We start from the raw sequence: 11,818 nt of genomic DNA, 5'->3' as shown, positions 1-11,818 counted from the left end.
GGAAGTGCTTAGAACTCAAGAAGGGTTGATTCATCACAAGAACATGGCAATGTGTTCCTTTTAATTAGCGAAAAATCCTAAAATAACTGTCCAGATTAGAGACTTTATAAACTTTGGCAAGGAAACTTTCCAGATCAATGTTTCTTAGCTGTTGTTAGTTTATGTCTCACATAGGGTCTCTGTGGCACAATTGGTTAGCACGTTCGGCTGTTAATTGGAATATTGGTGGTTCAATCCCACCCAGGGATGAAAATCTTCTATTAGTCAAATTTTGGGGAATTTTAGGTAGAGAAGTCAACATGTCTAACTACCTATTTTATGGTAGGGTTCAAGACTTTCTCTGAAACAATTATCTCTAAAGTGAGTTTAATTTAATTTAAGCCAATTTACTCAACATTTAGAAAATACCTGAAGGTTAATGTTGTTCCTGGTGATATCTAATCAGCAGAATGCAACCTAGCAGCATTTTTAAGTGGAAGCCTGTGTTATATTAAAACCAGGTGTTATCTTATCAGTACAAAGGTAAGGAATTAAGAAAAACTTTTTGAAGTTTGAAGATTTTTCTTACAAAATCATTGTCTTTTTGCATCACCAAAGTGTAAGCTGGAAAGATGATTTTGATAAATTACTTGTTAGAACACCTGATTTGCTCTTCTGGAGTCAATGTAGTTTGTTTTTCTCAATAACCATAGAAGTAATAGGGTAAAGTAAAGACATTATGTGGATTTTTTGCTACAGCACTTCTGTCAAAATACGAATTAAATGAGTTAAGATGATAATGGATTTTCTACTATAAGCAAAGACCAAAAAAGTCAAAATAGCAATCCCAATTTTAGATTTGATAAATGAAAATAGCACAGGATGGTTTTGATCCATCGACCTCTGGGTTATGGGCCCAGCACGCTTCCGCTGCGCCACTCTGCTGCTCATGGAAGTGCTTAGAACTCAAGAAGGGTTGATTCATCACAAGAACATGGCAATGTGTTCCTTTTTATTAACGAAAAATCCTAAAATAACTGTCCAGATTAGAGACTTTATAAACTTTGGCATGGAAACTTTCCAGATCAATGTTTCTTAGCTGTTGTTTGTTTATGTCTCATATAGGGTTTCTGTGGCGCAATTGGTTAGCGCGTTCGGCTGTTAACTGGAATGTTGGTGGTTCAATCCCACCCAGGGATGAGAATATTCTATTAATCAAGTTTTGGGGATTTTTAGGTAGAGAAGTCAACATGTCAAACTACCTATTTTAAGGAAGGGTTCAAGACTTTCTCTGAAACAATTATCTCTAAAGTGAGTTTAATTTGATTTAAGCCAATTTATTCAACATTTAGAAAATACCTGAAGGTTAATGTTGTTCCTGGTGATATCTAATCAGCAGAATGCAACCTAGCAGCATTTTTAAGTGAAAGCCTTTGTTATGTTATAACCAGGTGTTATCTTATCAGTACAAAGGTAAGGAATTAAGAAAAACTTTTTGAAGTGTGAAGATTTTTCTTACAAAATCATTGTCTTATTGCATCACCAAAGTGTAAGCTGGAAAGATGATTTTGATAAATTACTTGTTAGATCACCTGATTTGCTCTTCTGGAGTCAATGTAGTTTGTTTTTCTCAATAACCATAGAAGTAATAGGGTAAATTAAAGACATTATGTGGATTTTTTGCTACAACACTTCTGTCAAAATACGATTAAAATGAGTTAAGATGATAATGGATTTTCTACTATAAGCAAAGACAAAAAAAGTCAAAATAGCAATCCCAATTTTAGATTTGATAAATGAAAATAGCACATAGCAGAGGATGGTTTCGATCCATCGACCTCTGGGTTATGGGCCCAGCACGCTTCCGCTGCGCCACTCTGCTGCTCATGGAAGTGCTTAGAATTCAAGAAGGGTTGATTCATCACAAGAACATGGCAATGTGTTCCTTTTAATTAACGAAAAATCCTAAAATAACTGTCCAGATTAGAGACTTTATAAACTTTGGCAAGGAAACTTTCCAGATCAATGTTTCTTAGCTGTTGTTTGTTTATGTCTCATATAGGGTTTCTGTGGCGCAATTGGTTAGCACGTTCGGCTGTTAACTGGAATGTTGGTGGTTCAATCCCACCCAGAGACGAGAATATTCTATTAATCAAGTTTTGGGGATTTTTAGGTAGAGAAGTCAACATGTCAAACTACCTATTTTAAGGAAGGGTTCAAGACTTTCTCTGAAACAATTATCTCTAAAGTGAGTTTAATTTGATTTAAGCCAATTTATTCAACATTTAGAAAATACGTGAAGGTTAATGTTGTTCCTGGTGATATCTAATCAGCAGAATGCAACCTAGCAGCATTTTTAAGTGAAAGCCTGTGTTATGTTATAACCAGGTGTTATCTTATCAGTACAAAGGTAAGGAATTAAGAAAAACTTTTTGAAGTTTGAAGATTTTTCTTACAAAATCATTGTCTTATTGCATCACCAAAGTGTAAGCTGGAAAGATGATTTTGATAAATTACTTGTTAGAACACCTGATTTGCTCTTCTGGAGTCAATGTACTTTGTTTTTCTCAATAACCATAGAAGTAATAGGGTAAAGTAAAGACATTATGTGGGTTTTTTGCTACAGCACTTCTGTCAAAATACAATTTAAATGAGTTAAGATGATAATGGATTTTCTACTATAAGCAAAGACCAAAAAAGTCAAAATAGCAATCCCAATTTTAGATTTGATAAAAGAAAACAGCACATAGCAGAGTTTCGATCCATCGACCTCTGGGTTATGGGCCCAGCACGCTTCCGCTGCGCCACTCTGCTGCTCATGGAAGTGCTTAGAACTCAAGAAGGGTTGATTCATCTCAAGAACATGGCAATGTGTTCCTTTTAATTAACGAAAAATCCTAAAATAACTGTCCAGATTAGAGACTTTATAAACTTTGGCAAGGAAACTTTCCAGATCAATCTTTCTTAGGTGTTGTTTGTTTATGTATCACATAGGGTCTCTGTGGCGCAATTGGTTAGCGCGTTCGGCTGTTAACCGGAAGGTTGGTGGTTCAATCCCACCCAGGGATGAGAATCTTCTATTAGTCAAATTTTGGGGAATTTTAGGTAGAGAAGTCAACATGTCAAACTACCTATTTTATGGTAGGGTTCAAGACTTTCTCTGAAACAATTATCTCTAAAGTGAGTTTAATTTGATTTAAGCCAATTTATTCAACATTTAGAAAATACCTGAAGGTTAATGTTGTTCCTGGTGATATCTAATCAGCAGAATGCAACCTATCAGCATTTTTAAGTGGAAGCCTGTGTTATGTTAAAACCAGGTCTTATCTTATCAGTACAAAGGTAAGGAATTAAGAAAAACTTTTTGAAGTTTGAAGATTTTTCTTACAAAATCATTGTCTTATTGCATCACCAAAGTGTAAGCTGGAAAGATGATTTTGATAAATTACTTGTTAGATCACCTGATTTGCTCTTCTGGAGTCAATGTAGTTTGTTTTTCTCAATAACCATATAAGTAATAGGGTAAAGTAAAGACTATAAGTGGATTTTTTGCAACAGCACTTCTGTCAAAATATGATTAAAATGAGTTAAGATGATAATGGATTTTCTACTATAAGCAAAGACCAAAAAACTCAAAATAGCCATCCCAATTTTAGATTTGATAAATGAAAATAGCACATAGCAGAGGATGGTTTCGATCCATCGACCTCTGGGTTATGGGCCCAGCACGCTTCCGCTGCGCCACTCTGCTGCTCATGGAAGTGCTTAGAACTCAAGAAGGGTTGATTCATCACAAGAACATGGCAATGTGTTCCTTTTAATTAGCGAAAAATCCTAAAATAACTGTCCAGATTAGAGACTTTATAAACTTTGGCAAGGAAACTTTCCAGATCAATGTTTCTTAGCTGTTGTTAGTTTATGTCTCACATAGGGTCTCTGTGGCACAATTGGTTAGCACGTTCGGCTGTTAATTGGAATATTGGTGGTTCAATCCCACCCAGGGACGAAAATCTTCTATTAGTCAAATTTTGGGGAATTTTAGGTAGAGAAGTCAACATGTCTAACTACCTATTTTATGGTAGGGTTCAAGACTTTCTCTTAAACAATTATCTCTAAAGTGAGTTTAATTTAATTTAAGCCAATTTACTCAACATTTAGAAAATACCTGAAGGTTAATGTTGTTCCTGGTGATATCTAATCAGCAGAATGCAACCTAGCAGCATTTTTAAGTGGAAGCCTGTGTTATATTAAAACCAGGTGTTATCTTATCAGTACAAAGGTAAGGAATTAAGAAAAACTTTTTAAAGTTTGGAGATTTTTCTTACAAAATCATTGTCTTTTTGCATCACCAAAGTGTAAGCTGGAAAGATGATTTTGATAAATTACTTGTTAGAACACCTGATTTGCTCTTCTGGAGTCAATGTAGTTTGTTTTTCTCAATAACCATAGAAGTAATAGGGTAAAGTAAAGACATTATGTGGATTTTTTGCTACAGCACTTCTGTCAAAATACGAATTAAATGAGTTAAGATGATAATGGATTTTCTACTATAAGCAAAGACCAAAAAAGTCAAAATAGAAATCCCAATTTTAGATTTGATAAATGAAAATAGCACAGGATGGTTTTGATCCATCGACCTCTGGGTTATGGGCCCAGCACGCTTCCGCTGCGCCACTCTGCTGCTCATGGAAGTGCTTAGAACTCAAGAAGGGTTGATTCATCACAAGAACATGGCAATGTGTTCCTTTTAATTAATGAAAAATCCTAAAATAACTGTCCAGATTAGAGACTTTATAAACTTTGGTAAGGAAACTTTCCAGATCAATGTTTCTTAGCAGTTGTTTGTTTATGTCTCATATAGGGTCTCTGTGGCACAATTGGTTAGCATGTTCGGCTGTTAATTGGAATATTGGTTGTTCAATCCCACCCAGGGACGAAATTCTTCTATTAGTCAAATTTTGGGGATTTTTAGGTAGAGAAGTCAACATGTCAAACTACCTATTTTATGGTAGGGTTCAAGACTTTCTCTGAAACAATTATCTCTAAAATGAGTTTAATTTGATTTAAGCCAATTTATTCAACATTTAGAAAATACCTGAAGGTTAATGTTGTTCCTGGTGATATCTAATCAGCAGAATGCAACCTAGCAGCATTTTTAAGTGGAAGCCTGTGTTATGTTAAAACCAGGTGTTATCTTATCAGTACAAAGGTAAGGAATTAAGAAAAACTTTTTGAAGTGTGAAGATTTTTCTTACAAAATCATTGTCTTATTGTATCACCAAAGTGTAAGCTGGAAAGATGATTTTGATAAATTACTTGTTAGATCACCTGATTTGCTCTTCTGGAGTCAATGTAGTTTGTTTTTCTCAATAACCATAGAAGTAATAGGGTAAATTAAAGACATTATGTGGATTTTTTGCTACAGCACTTCTGTCAAAATATGATTAAAATGAGTTAAGATGATAATGGATTTTCTACTATAAGCAAAGACCAAAAAAGTCAAAATAGCAATCCCAATTTTAGATTTGATAAATGAAAATAGCACATAGCAGAGTATGGTTTCGATCCATCGACCTCTGGGTTATGGGCCCAGCACGCTTCCGCTGCGCCACTCTGCTGCTCATGGAAATGCTTAGAACTCAAGAAGGGTTGATTCATCACAAGAACATGGCAATGTGTTCCTTTTAATTAGCGAAAATTCCTAAAATAACTGTCCAGATTAGAGACTTTATAAACTTTGGCAAGGAAACTTTCCAGATCAATGTTTCTTAGCTGTTGTTTGTTTATGTCTCATATAGGGTCTCTGTGGCACAATTGGTTAGCGCGTTCGGCTGTTAACCTGAAGGTTGGTGGTTCAATCCCACCCAGGGATGAGAATCTTCTATTAGTCAAATTTTGGGGAATTTTAGGTAGAGAAGTCAACATGTCAAACTACCTATTTTATGGTAGGGTTCAAGACTTTCTCAGAAACAATTATCTCTAAAGTGAGTTTAATTTGATTTAAGCGAATTTATTCAACAATTAGAAAATACCTGAAGGTTAATGTTGTTCCTGGTGATATCTAATCAGCAGAATGCAACCTAGCAGCATTTTTAAGTGAAAGCCTGTGTTATGTTATAACCAGGTGTTATCTTATCAGTACAAAGGTAAGGAATTAAGAAAAAAATTTTGAAGTTTGAAGATTTTTCTTACAAAATCATTGTCTTATTGCATCACCAAAGTGTAAGCTGGAAAGATGATTTTGATAAATTACTTGTTTGAACACCTAATTTGCTCTTCTGGAGTGAATGTAGTTTGTTTTTCTCAATAACCATAGAAGTAATAGGGTAAAGTAAAGTCATTATGTGGATTTTTTGTTACAGCACTTCTGTCAAAATACGATTTAAATGAGTTAAGATGATAATGGATTTTCTACTATAAGCAAAGACCAAAAAAGTCAAAATAGCAATCCCAATTTTAGATTTGATAAATGAAAATAGCACATAGCAGAGGATGGTTTCGATCCATCGACCTCTGGGTTATGGGCCCAGCACGCTTCCGCTGCGCCACTCTGCTGCTCATGGAAGTGCTTAGAACTCAAGAAGGGTTGATTCATCACAAGAGCATGGCAATGTGTTCCTTTTAATTAACGAAAAATCCTAAAATAACTGTCCAGATTAGAGACTTTATAAACTTTGGCAAGGAAACTTTCCAGATCAATGTTTCTTAGCTGTTGTTTGTTCATGTCTCATATAGGGTTTCTGTGGCGCAATTGGTTAGCGCGTTCGGCTGTTAACTGGAATGTTGGTTGTTCAATCCCACCCAGGGACGAGAATATTCTATTAATCAAGTTTTGGGGATTTTTAGGTAGAGAAGTCAACATGTCAAACTACCTATTTTAAGGAAGGGTTCAAGACTTTCTCTGAAACAATTATCTCTAAAGTGAGTTTAATTTGATTTAAGCCAATTTATTCAACATTTAGAAAATACCTGAAGGTTAATGTTGTTCCTGGTGATATCTAATCAGCAGAATGCAAGCTAGCAGCATTTTTAAGTGGAAGCCTGTGTTATGTTAAAACCAGGTGTTATCTTATCAGTACAAAGGTAAGGAATTAAGAAAAACTTTTTGAAGTGTGAAGATTTTTTTTACAAAATCATTGTCTTATTGCATCACCAAAGTGTAAGCTGGAAAGATGATTTTGATAAATTACTTGTTAGATCACCTGATTTGCTCTTCTGGAGTCAATGTAGTTTGTTTTACTCAATAACCATAGAAGTAATAGGGTAAATTAAAGACATTATGTGGATTTTTTGCTACAGCACTTCTGTCAAAATACGATTAAAATGAGTTAAGATGATGATGGATTTTCTACTATAAGCAAAGACCAAAAAAGTCAAAATAGCAATCCCAATTTTAGATTTGATAAATGAAAATAGCACATAGCAGAGGATGGTTTCGATCCATCGACCTCTGGGTTATGGGCCCAGCACGCTTCCGCTGCGCCACTCTGCTGCTCTTGGAAATGCTTAGAACTCAAGAAGGGTTGATTCATCACAAGAACATGGCAATGTGTTCCTTTTAATTAGCGAAAAATCCTAAAATAACTGTCCAGATTAGAGACTTTATAAACTTTGGCAAGGAAACTTTCCAGATCAATGTTTCTTAGCTGTTGTTTGTTTATGTCTCATATAGGGTCTCTGTGGCACAATTGGTTAGCGCGTTTGGCTGTTAACCGGGAGGTTGGTGGTTCAATCCCTCCCCAGGACAATAATCTTCTATTAGTCAAATTTTGGGGAATTTTAGGTAGAGAAGTCAACATGTCTAACTACCTATTTTATGTTAGGGTTCAAGACTTTCTCTGAAACAATTATCTCTAAAGTGAGTTTAATTTGATTTAAGCCAATTTATTCAACAATTAGAAAATACCTGAAGGTTAATGTTGTTCCTGGTGATATCTAATCAGCAGAATGCAACCTAGCAGCATTTTTAAGTGAAAGCCTGTGTTATGTTATAACCAGGTGTTATCTTATCAGTACAAAGGTAAGGAATTAAGAAAAACTTTTTGAAGTTTGAAGATTTTTCTTACAAAATCATTGTCTTATTGCATCACCAAAGTGTAAGCTGGAATGATGATTTTGATAAATTACTTGTTTGAACACCTGATTTGCTCTTCTGGAGTCAATGTAGTTTGTTTTTCTCAATAACCATAGAAGTAATAGGGTAAAGTAAAGACATTATGTGGATTTTTTGCTACAGCACTTCTGTCAAAATACGATTAAAATGAGTTAAGATGATAATGGATTTTCTACTATAAGCAAAGACCAAAAAAGTCAAAATAGCAATCCCAATTTTAGATTTGATAAATGAAAATAGCACATAGCAAAGGATGGTTTCGATCCAATGACCTCTGGGTTATGGGCCCAGCACGCTTCTGCTGCGCCACTCTGCTGCTCATGGAAATGCTTAGAACTCAAGAAGGGTTGATTCATCACAAGAACATGGCAATGTGTTCCTTTTAATTTGTGAAAAATCCTAAAATAACTGTCCAGATTAGAGACTTTATAAACTTTGGCAAGGAAACTTTCCAGATCAATGTTTCTTAGCTGTTGTTAGTTTATGTCTCACATAGGGTCTCTGTGGCGCAATTGGTTAGCGCGTTTGGCTGTTAACCGGAAGGTTGGTGGTTCAATCCCACCCAGGGACGAGAATCTTCTATTAGTCAAATTTTGGGGAATTTTAGGTAGAGAAGTCAACATGTCTAACTACCTATTTTATGGTAGGGTTCAAGACTTTCTCTGAAACAATTATCTCTAAAGTGAGTTTAATTTGATTTAAGCCAATTTATTCAACAATTAGAAAATACCTGAAGGTTAATGTTGTTCCTGGTGATATCTAATCAGCAGAATGCAACCTAGCAGCATTTTTAAGTGAAAGCCTGTGTTATGTTATAACCAGGTGTTATCTTATCAGTACAAAGGTAAGGAATTAAGAAAAACTTTTTGAAGTTTGAAGATTTTTCTTACAAAATCATTGTCTTATTGCATCACCAAAGTGTAAGCTGGAAAGATGATTTTGATAAATTACTTGTTAGAACACCTGATTTGCTCTTCTGGAGTCAATGTAGTTTGTTTTTCTCAATAACCATAGAAGTAATAGGGTAAAGTAAAGACATTATGTGGATTTTTTGCTACAGCACTTCTGTCAAAATACGATTTAAATGAGTTAAGATGATAATGGATTTTCTACTATAAGCAAAGACCAAAAAAGTAAAAATAGCAATCCCAATTTTAGATTTGATAAATAAAAATAGTACATAGCAGAGGATGGTTTCGATCCAACGTCCTCTGGGTTATGGGCCCAGCACGCTTCCGCTGCGCCACTCTGCTGCTCATAGATGTGCTTAGAACTCAAGAAGGGTTGATTCATCACAAGAACATGGCAATGTGTTCCTTTTAATTAATGAAAAATCCTAAAATAACTGTCCAGATTAGAGACTTTATAAACTTTGGTAAGGAAACTTTCCAGATCAATGTTTCTTAGCTGTTGTTTGTTTATGTCTCAAATAGGGTCTCTGTGGCACAATTGGTTAGCATGTTCGGCTATTAATTGGAATATTGGTGGTTCAATCCCACCCAGGGACGAAAATCTTCTATTAGTCAAATTTTGGGGATTTTTAGGTAGAGAAGTCAACATTTCAAACTATCTATTTTATGGTAGGGTTCAAGACTTTCTCTGAAACAATTATCTCTAAAGTGAGTTTAATTTGATTTAAGCCAATTTATTCAACATTTAGAAAATACCTGAAGGTTAATGTTGTTCCAAGTGATATCTAATCAGCACAATGCAGCTGAGTAGAATTCTTAAGTGGAAGCCTGTGTTATGTTAAAACCAGGTGTTATCTTATCAGTACAAAGGTAAGGAATTAAGAAAAACTTTTTGAAGTGTGAAGATTTTTCTTACAAAATCATTGTCTTATTGCATCACCAAAGTTTAAGCTGGAAAGATGATTTTGATAAATTACTTGTTATAACACCTGATTTGCTCTTCTGGAGTCAATGTAGTTTGTTTTTCTCAATAACCATAGAAGTAATAGGGTAAAGTAAAGACATTATGTGGATTTTTTGCTACAGCACTTCTGTCAAAATACGATTAAAATGAGTTAAGATGATAATGGATTTTCAACTATAAGCAAAGACCAAAAAAGTCAAAATACCAATCCCAAATTGAGATTTGATAACTGAAAATAGCACATAGCAGAGGATGGTTTCGATCCATCGACCTCTGGGTTATGGGCCCCGCACGCTTCCGCTTGACCACTCTGCTGCTCATGGAAGTGTTTAGAACTCCAGAAGGGTTGAATCATCACAAGAACATGGCAATGTGTTCCTTTTAATTAACGAAAAATCCTAAAATAACTGTCCAGATTAGAGACTTTATAAACTTTGGCAAGGAAACTTTCCAGATCAATTTTTCTTAGCTGTTGTTTGTTTATGTCTCATATAGGGTCTCTGTGGTGCAATTGGTTAGCGCGTTTGGCTGTTAACCGGAAGGTTGGTGGTTCAATCCCACCCAGGGACGAGAATCTTCTATTAGTCAAATTTTGGGGATTTTTAGGTAGAGAAGTCAACATGTCAAACTACCTATTTTATGTTAGGGTTCAAGACTTTCTCTGAAACAATTATCTCTAAAGTGAGTTTAATTTGATTTAAGCCAATTTATTCAACATTTAGAAAATACCTGAAGGTTAATGTTGTTCCTGGTGATATCTAATCAGCAGAATGCAACCTAGCAGCATTTTTAAGTGAAAGCCTGTGTTATGTTAAAACCAGGTCTTATCTTATCAGTACAAGGGTAAGGAATTAAGAAAAACTTTTTGAAGTTTGAAGATTTTTCTTACAAAATCATTGTCTTATTGCATCACCAAAGTGTAAGCTGGAAAGATGATTTTGATAAATTACTTGTTAGAACACCTGATTTGCTCTTCTGGAGTCAATGTAGTTTGTTTTTCTCAATAACCATAGAAGTAATAGGGTAAAGTAAAGACATTAAGTGGATTTTTTGCTACAGCACTTCTGTCAAAATATGATTAAAATGAGTTAAGATGATAATGGATTTTCTACTATAAGCAAAGACCAAAAAAGTCAAAATAGCAATCCCAATTTTAGATTTGATAAATCAAAATAGCACATAGCAGAGGATGGTTTCGATCCATCGACCTCTGGGTTATGGGCCCAGCAAGCTTCTGCTGCGCCACTCTGCTGCTCATGGAAGTGCTTAGAACTCAAGAAGGGTTGATTCATCACAAGAACATGGCAATGTGTTCCTTTTAATTAACGAAAAATCCTAAAATAACTGTCCAGATTAGAGACTTTATAAACTTTGGCAAGGAAACTTTCCAGATCAATCTTTTTTAGCAGTTGTTTGTTTATGTCTCATATAGGGTCTCTGTGGCGCAATTGGTTAGCGTGTTCGGCTGTTAACCGGAAGGTTGGTGGTTCAATCCCACCCAGGGCCGAGAATCTTCTATTAGTCAAATTTTGGGGAATTTTAGGTAGAGAAGTCAACATGTCAAACTACCTATTTTATGTTAGGGTTCAAGACTTTCTCTGAAACAATTATCTCTAAAGTGAGTTTAATTTGATTTAAGCCAATTTATTCAACAATTAGAAAATACCTGAAGGTTAATGTTGTTCCTGGTGATATCTAATCAGCAGAATGCAACCTAGCAGCATTTTTAAGTGAAAGCCTGTGTTATGTTATAACCAGGTGTTATCTTATCAGTACAAAGGTAAGGAATTAAGAAAAACTTTTTGAAGTTTGAAGATTTTTCTTACAAAATCATTGTCTTATTGCATCACC

The 11,818-nt window shown here is 35.0% G+C and overlaps 2 non-coding genes across 2 annotated transcripts; both read left to right on the top strand.

Moving 5' to 3' along the window:
* Nucleotides 1-2,974: 2,974 nt before the first annotated feature.
* Nucleotides 2,975-3,048, top strand: TRNAN-GUU (transfer RNA asparagine (anticodon GUU)). The gene has a single exon. It is a non-coding gene; the product is annotated as a tRNA-Asn (tRNA).
* A 5,541-nt stretch (nucleotides 3,049-8,589) lies between these two features.
* On the top strand, nucleotides 8,590-8,663 carry TRNAN-GUU (transfer RNA asparagine (anticodon GUU)). The gene has a single exon. It is a non-coding gene; the product is annotated as a tRNA-Asn (tRNA).
* Nucleotides 8,664-11,818: the final 3,155 nt, after the last annotated feature.

Source organism: Taudactylus pleione, unplaced genomic scaffold (assembly GCF_031769625.1).
Source record: "Taudactylus pleione unplaced genomic scaffold, aTauple2 ptg000134l, whole genome shotgun sequence".
Classification (NCBI taxonomy): domain Eukaryota; kingdom Metazoa; phylum Chordata; class Amphibia; order Anura; family Myobatrachidae; genus Taudactylus; species Taudactylus pleione.
The sequence above is the reverse complement of the archived record's forward strand: the minus strand, read 5'-3'. Positions and strand labels throughout refer to the sequence as shown.